Source organism: Mus pahari, chromosome 15, assembly GCF_900095145.1.
Source record: "Mus pahari chromosome 15, PAHARI_EIJ_v1.1, whole genome shotgun sequence".
Classification (NCBI taxonomy): domain Eukaryota; kingdom Metazoa; phylum Chordata; class Mammalia; order Rodentia; family Muridae; genus Mus; species Mus pahari.
The window spans coordinates 20,838,936-20,847,723 of NC_034604.1; the positions used below are offsets into that span (position 1 = coordinate 20,838,936).

General features: G+C 41.4%; 1 protein-coding gene across 2 annotated transcripts in view; it reads left to right on the forward strand.

The window, feature by feature from the left end:
* The window catches only part of Kiaa1328 (KIAA1328 ortholog), a 288,560-nt gene that overhangs the window by 43,365 nt on the left and 236,407 nt on the right, over positions 1–8,788 (forward strand). The gene's annotated exons all lie outside the window — the stretch shown is intronic.

Consider the following 8,788-nt stretch of genomic DNA (forward strand, 5'->3'; position numbering starts at 1 on the left):
CGAGCTTCCAGGGACTAAGTCATCAACAAAGGAGTACATATAGCTCCAGCTGCATATGTAACAGAGGATGGCTTTGTCCTGCATCAATGGGAGGAGAGGTCCTTGGTCCTATGAAGGCTTGATGGATACCCCAGGGTAGGGGAATTGAGGGCGGGGAGGTAGGAGTGGGTGGGTGGGTGGAGGAACACCCTCATAGAAGCAGGGGGAGGGAAGATGGGATAAGGGGTTTCTGGAAGGGGGGAACAGGGATGACATTTGAAATGTAAATAAAGAAAATATCTTAAATAAAACAAAAACAAAACAACAAGAACAACAACAACCAAAAAACAAACCAAAAAAACCAACCAAACAAACCCAAAAACAAAAAAAAACCCAACCAAACAAAGGAACATATTTTAACTAGGGTAGGAAGAAAATGGACCAGAGTTTTTGGCAACTCTAAGTCCTCTCCCTTTAAAAACAAAACAAAACTTGACAAAAATCCTTTATCTGTGTATCCTGTCATTTCCTCACCTGATAGTCTTTTATGATATTCCTGGTATTGTGTGGCTTTGCTATCAGCAAAGGAGGCTGAAAAGGTAAGTGTGCAGCTTGTCTCACTTGGAGCATTAGCAAGCAGGGAGAGAGGAGGAGACTGAAGTTAGCCTTCCACTCTGGTACAAAATCAGGGAATATAGAACTCACTTTTATATGAAGAGAAAGGGTTGATATTTTGATCTTCCTGGAACAAAATGTTCTACAGCATCTAATGGCATCAGGGTAAGTTAAGGAAAGAGGGTATGATAGGTATTAGAATATTAAGTCCATGTTTGTATAGTATTATACTTAGAAACTTTTGTAGATTCCCATTAGAAGGTAGCGTGTAATTTTAGTAGGCAATGGTGACTTGGCACTCTGTGCAGAATGATGTTGTTTTTTCAGTGCTGAAGTTGTACAAACTCATCATGCCCATGTTTCTTCTGGAACACATGTGTTAAGATAGCCCAGGTGCCTTGTAGTAGCACAGTATGTAGTGGTTTTCCCAAGACTTAGCTCAAGGCTCAACATTACTTCTAGCTGTGTCTCCTATGCATTGTCTTTAGTGACTTTTGTGCTCTAGGGTCCATAAGTAGTTGCAACAACTGGGATTCACTTAGCCAAAAATATTCATTATCTGACCCTCTGCAGAGGAAGAGGTCATACGTGAGGTCCTGAGGTCAAACATGAGACTTGGATCTACTTCATATACAGGAAGCAGGGAGCTGGTCTAAGCATTGTTTGGATTATGGATGAGAGATGGGAGTAAATGCTGGTATTGCAACAATTAAGATGGACTAGTTGATGTAATTCCTTTAAGACATGTCAAATCACAAATGAAAGGTCATGTTTATAGAAGTTTATTGTCAAAAGGGAGAAAGAAATGATACAAACAATGATACTCAGGATTTTTGTTACAAGTATATTGCGCAGGTACAAATCTTCTTATAAGAGATTATTCTTATAAGAGAATAAACCTGTCAGAGGTTAATGCAGATGATTTTACAGTACATAAAACTCCATACAACTTCAAAACATAAAATGAGCTTGTAATTTAAAACAATATAATTTTAACTACAGATACATTTACCTAGCACACATGAATGCTTCAGGCTCATCCACATTTTGTCAGATAATCTCAGTTCATTTTAAAGTTTATTTCTGTGTGAGGCACTATAGCAATGAATTATAGTTTGGGACATTTTAAAGATATGTTATACCAAATTAGGTTTTTTTTTTTTAAGATCTAATAACTGATTAACTATACAGACTAATTTTTGAGTGAAAAGGAAGGGATTTCAAATGGTTACATAGGGATAGGGTATGGCATAGTTTTTAAATACAAAACTAGTTTATTAAAACATAAAAATCATTGATAATTTTCAGTCATTGAACAAGTGAATACTATGCCTTAAGTGTCCTTTTCAGTGCCACATGGTCTCTTGAACCTTGTGGAACTTTTGCCTACCTTTTTGTGAAAGGAGAGAGAATCTCACACTTAAAGAATAATTTGCCCAACAACTCTAATTCTGAAACATAGGCATTTGAATATTGTAACTTGTAATAGATGTATGTTTTAGAAAAGTTAATTAATATTTGAACTCTTATTTCTAGAGAATGAGTCAGATTGATGGCATTAGTAAACTTGTAGAAGGAAAGTCAAGTCTGAGATCTGGTAGTGTCACTGAAGTGTGGAGCAACAGGTCTGAAGCTCAGTGCATATTAGAGTAAATACATCTTTGTTTTGCATTGACTACAAAAGACAGTTACTGAATAATATTGTCATCACTCCCCCAACCGGTGTGTGTGTGTGTGTGTGTGTGTGTGTGTGTGTGTGTACTGCACACATGCATATGGTACATTTGTCCATACAGAGGTGCTGGTATATGTGGAGGCACCCCAGTAGAGGTCAGGTGTTTTCTTTAATCCTTGTCCACCTTCTTTTTTGGGACAGTCTGTCACTGAACTTGGAACTAGATTTGTCTAGACAAGCAGGCCAGTGAGCTCAGGCATGTGCCTGTCCCTACCTACCCACTCCTAGGATTGTAGTGCATGCCATTGACAAGCACGCTGGAGATTTGAACTCAGGTTGTAATGCCAGCTCCACAAACACTTTACCAACTGAGCCATTTCCTTAGCACCTGTCCCCCACTGCTGATAAAATTGGAGATTGAGTTCAGAACCTCAGCAGATACTGTACTATTGAGCCATATCTCTACTCCGAAAAGTTCCTGAACCTGTTGAGTCTTCTTTTGTATCTAATGATGCCTCCTTTGCAGGCTTGTTGGAATATGAACTGTTGTATTTATCATGTCTGTAAAGAGTAACCAGGTTCTGTAGTAGGCATTGACTAAAAGATGGCATTTCTCTTGTGAGCTGTACTCAGAACATGCGGGAGGAGATGATTGGTCATTTTGTTTTCCATTCATTTGCCTTTCTACACCAGGGTTGGGGTGGTTTTTATTCTATTATACAAGTGCTTGGGCTGCTTCTAAGCTCTGTGGAGAGGGGAACTTAGCTGGTATCTATTGGTTACTCACTGAAGAAAACCAAGAATATTGGTTGCTAATGTTTGAGGAGAGTGTGTTTGTCTGTTGGCTTATTTTATATTACTGCATCAGAAACCAAGTGCTTCCCTTCCATTTTTAGAAATAGTATTCTCTTAACATTTCATATATACATATGAAATATATATACATGAAATATATATACATGTATATATTATTTTAACATTTCACACACACATATATGTACGTATATGTGTGTGTGTATATGTGTGTAAAATATTAAGAGAATATATAACATTTATTTCATTCATAGCCACTCCCTCATTCCTTTCAATTTCCCCTATGCTCCCTCAGGATATATCTTGCTTCCAACTGTATGCTGTGTGTTCCTTTTGTGTGTGTGTGTGTAGCTGATTTTGTCTAGAGTTGCCCATGTATCCATGGGTGTGTGGTTGTCCACTGAGACATAGGCCCCCTGGTCATCCTCTAGATGGAAGCCTCTAACTCTCCCCCAGCAGTCTTCAGCTGCAGTAACCTCAAGAGCAGGGCCTCAGCAGCCCCTCCTGCCTCCAGGGTGGAGTTCTTCCTCCTCTGTGAGAATTCACTGCTGACTTTCACTTAGGCAGAGTTTGAGTGGCTAACTACTGCTCCTATGAATTCATCTGTATGGCAGCCATGTCAGGCCCAAGGAGTGACATTTTGGAACATTTCCAGTCATCCTTCTGCTCTTACATTTGCCCAGTCCCTCCTCCACTATGAGCCCTGAACTGGGTATGGGAGTTATTGATACATAGCTGAGGACTAGCTATCACTTATTCTTTCTTATTTGAACAGCTACAAATACCCACATGCTTTTCTGGCCTCCATGGGGCCTGACCTCCATGCATATGCAAGTGTACATACATACATACATACATGTAGTGTTTCTGCACCACGCAGACCAGCGCCGTGTCTGCGTGGGCAGAAAACACCTTGGGGTGGGTTCGTACTGCAGAGCTAAGCTTCCTGAAAATAGAGATGATCTGCAAGAAAGATTATTTATTAATTACACGCAGGAGAACCCAACCCTCTCCCACGTGTCCCATTGTCCCTGCTGAGTGTCTCTCGGTCGCAATGGTGCATGTTTCCAATGTCCCAATGGCGCGCGGTCTAATCTTCAGCGGAGCTGTGTCCAGAAGGCGGATCCAATCGAGTAGGCGTGACGACATTGGTGGTTGTTCCGGGCGACAATGACGAGTGGGCGTTGACAGTGGGCGGTCTGAGGACGCTGTGTTCTGGCTGGTCTGCTGCACTCCGGCTGATCCAGGGAGCAACCCCCAGCGTGCCTGTAAGGGGCACAACACAATGCTCAGAGGATGGTGGGCGAGACCCAACACATACATACATTTAATCTTTATGAAGAGTTTTGCAATTTAAAGAAAATTGCTGTAGGGACTGTGTTATTTGAGGCCATTTTGGTTGCTGCATGCTGCTGTGTCAGTCTGATAGGCTTGGGGCCATAGTGTTACTGAATATTGTCATGGAAAGTCACTGTGACTCAGAATTAACAGACCGAATAATTCTTCCTATTAATGTTGTGAGGAGACAACCCCACTTAAGGAAAAAAGTGGATTGTTACTAGTTGGTTACTTTTGTTGTTCTCTTAGCTATTAACCATATGGAAGATTATTTCTTGGGCTAATCTTATAGTTCAGTAGATAGAATACTTACTGGTTTATACAAAGTCATATATTCAATCCCCAACATAAATAGATAAATAAGATTATTTTCTTAAATTATTTAGCTAAAAATGCTAACTACAGGGCAAATGAAATTTGCGAGTTTCTGCTTGCAGCAAAACTCACTTTAATCCAGTCTGGGTTCATCCTGAGAGGTGGGCTGGGCTGAAATGGAATGTGGGAGAGAAATTTGGAAGCCAGGACAAAAATATTCTGATCGAGGCTCGAAGTTTAATGTAGGAACTCAGTTTATATATAGTGTGGGGGAAAAAACCCCAGTCCCCAACCCCAGTCTTTGAAGGAACTGGTGAATGTCTGTAGGCGGGTCCAAAGGATGTTGTCTTCTGGGACATCAAACAGTCTTCTCAGCAGGCAGTGGAAACAAGGCACAGCAGAGCAGCTCTGGTGGATCTGAAGCCACTGCCTGTGGCTCTTAGCACCTGCAGGGGGCTGGGCTTTGAAGGACAGTGATTAGTGTAAACAGTAAGGTAGGCTTGGCGGATAACTGCAGGTGGTCCAGTGGCGACAGAGAGCTGGGAGACTCCAACAGAAATTGATACCAAGTATTTATGCAATAAAATAATTGTATTAATTTATCTGGCATACTTCATTTCAGTTGACCCTGTATTGGGTAAGTTACTGTGTTCTAGCAAACTATTTGCACTTTTTTTTTTTCTGGAACGAATCCAGGGAATAATGAAAATGTACTCCTCAACTACCCTGATCACCTATGTGTGCATTTTCCTTATGAGAGAGTTCTTGCGGCTGCCATATGGGTAATAAATTCATTGCTTTGAATCTGTACATTTAATCCCATCACAGCTTAGAAAAAATTAAATGTAAATAGAGCTGCAGTGAGAATCTTGAAAGTGACAGAAGAGGTGATAGGAAAACTTTTAAAATCACATGAATACTGGGGATGCCAGTAGTCTAGAAAGAACGCTGTCTACCTGGATGGAGTGTACAGACATTGGTATCAAAGGAAGCAATGATGTAGCAGGTTTCATGGTTTTAATGCATCAATGTTAGCTTCTGTTCTTTTTAGTACTTCTGTCAGTAAAGCACATTACTTTTTTATGTTCCTGTCATGAACAGAGTGCTTTCTTATACTTTGCCATCTTAGTGACAACCTGAGGAGGTAGGTAAGCAGATGCTTTTATTCTCCTGGCCTGGAGAAATACTGGAATAACATGTGGAAGAGGCAGAAGTGCACTCTGACCCCAGTGCCCACTCTCTTCATTATGTTAAAGGCTTTCAGCACTGATGGGCACTATAGCAGTAACCCTCTGTCATACCAACTGCTTTATACTGAACATAACATTATAAAAATAGATAACATGTATCTATAGTGCTGTGTACCTGAAGCATTTTAAATCATGGAAGTCATGTTGTACAGATTCTTTTTTTTTTTTCAATTTTTATTAGGTATTTACTTCATTATATTTCAAATGCTATCCCCAAAGTCCCCTATACCCTCCCCCCTGCTCCCCTACACACCCACTTCCCCTTCTTGACCCTTGTGTTCCCCTGTACTGGGGCATATAAAGTTTGCAAGACCAAGGGGCCTCTCTTCCCAATGATGGCTGACCATCTTCTGCTACATATGCAGCTAGAGACACGAGCTCAGGGGGTACTGGTTAGTTCATATTATTGTTCCACCTATAGGGTTGCAGACCCCTTTAGCTCCTTGGGTACTTTCTGTAGCTCCTCTATTGGGGGCCCTGTGTTCCATCCGATAGCTGACTGTGAGCATCTACTTCTCTGTTTGCCAGGCACTGGCATAGCCTCACAAGAGACAGCTATATCAGGATCCCTTCAGCAAAGTCTTGCTGGTGTATGCAACAGTGTCTGTGTTTGGTGTCTGATTATGGGATGAACACCTTGGGGGGGCAGTTTTTGGATGGTCCATCCTTTTGTCTCAGCTCCANACTTTGTCTCTGTAACCCCTTCCATGGGAGTTTTGTTCCCAATTCTAAGAAGGGGGAAAGTGTCCACATTTTGGTCTTGGTTCTTCTTGAGTTTTATGTGTTTTCAAATTGTATCTTGGGTATTCTAGGTTTCTGGGCTAATATCCACTTACCAGTGAGTGCATATCATGTGAGTTCTTTTGTGATTGGGTTACCTCACTTAGGATGATAACCTCCAAATCCATCCATTTGCCGAGGAATTTCATAAATTCATTGTTTTTAATAGCTGAATAGTATTCCATTGTGTAAATGTACCACATTTTCTGTATCCATTCCTCTGTTGAGGGACATCGCGGTTCTTTCCAGCTTCTTGCTATTATAAATAAGGCTGCTATGAGCATAGTGGAGCATGTGTTCTTATTACCAGTTGGAACATCTTCTGGATATATGCCCTGGAGAGATATTGCTGGATCCTCCAGTAGTACAGTGTCTGAGAGATCTCAGGGGTCCAAGTTAGTTGAGACTGCTGGTCTTCCTATGGGATCTCCCAACTCCTCAGCTTCTTCTAGCCTTTTGATTCCAATGGGTGTGTAAATATCTTCATCTGTCTCAGTCAACATCTGGTTGGGCCTCTCAGAGTACTGCCATGCTTAACTCCTTCCTGTAAGCACACTATAGCATCAGTAATAGAGTCAGGCCTTGCAGCCTCCCCTTGAGTTGGATCCCAATTTGGGGCAGTCATTAGACCTCCTTTCCCTCAGTCTCTTCTCCATTTTTGTTCCTGCATTTCTTTTAGACAGAAACCATTCTGGGTCAGAGGTTTTGACTATACCACCCTGAACACGCCTGATTTCATCTTGCTTCACTTTAAAGAAAAAAAATTTTTTAATGACATTCATTTGTGTGTGTGTGTGTGTGTGTGTGTGTGTGTGTGTGTGTGTGTGTGTGTGCCTGCATGTGTACACATGTGTACATTCCATGGCAGAAATGTGGAAGTCTGAGAACAGTTTACAGGATCAGAACTCTTTCATTCTGTGGCCTCAGGGACTCCCTTGGCAGGTTTGACAGCATGCCTCTTTATTCCCTAAGCCCTGCTGCTGAGTTGAAAACTTGGAACCAGATCGTGGCTTTTAACCTTTGTCTTTTTTGTACCACTATGACTTTAAAGAAGTAATAGAACAAATGAACATGACAATGGCGTGTTAGGAAGAATTGTTTGCAACAGCTATTGGTCTGAGTGGGGTGAAACCATGAAGGCTGTGAGAAGCAGATAGTTTTAAGCTGAAGGGGAAGTTATTTGGAGGAATATTTTCCGGGTTGTTTTATTTTCAGCTCTTCCCCTTCTGTTCTGGCGTAGGAAGTTCACTTATTATTTGTTTCTATTTTTTTAAACATGGAAATTTAACATGTTCATTGTTTACATCAAAACAGGACATGTATACAATTGTATCTTACATACAAAGAAATCTATCACACAGTTCCTGTTGAAGTGGTTGGTATTATGATACATTAAAGACGGGTTAAGATCCAAACATAGTAGGATCCTGTAAAGCATGACCTTTCCTCAAGGTTGGTGGTAAATAGGAAATGGACTTATCTGGTATTCTTTTTTTTTTATTTTATTTTATTTAATTTTTTCTTACTTATTTAGTTTATATCTCACTCACTATACCCCCCCCCACGGTCACCCCTCTCACAGTCCTCCTCCTTTCTTCTCTGAACAGGTGGGGGCTCCCCTCGGTATCTCCCCATCTGGGCACTTCAAGTCTCTGAGGCTAGGCACTTTTTCTCCCACTGAGGCCAGACAGGGCACCCAGCTAGAACATATCCCACATATAGGCAACAGCTCTAGGATAGGCCCCGCTCCAGTTGTTCAGGACCCACATGAAGACCAGGCTGCACATCTGTTACATGTGTGCTGGGAGGCCTAGCACATATTTTTGGGTTGTATATTTTTGGTTGGTGGTGCAGACTCTGAGAGCCACAAGGGTCCAGGTTAGTTGTATCTGTTGGTCTTCCTAAGGAGTTTTTATCCCCTTTGAAGCCCACAATCCTTCCTCCTATTCTTCCACAATCCTTCCTCCTAGTCTTCCACAATCCTTCCTCCTGTTCTTCCACAATCCTTCCTCCTAGTCTTCCA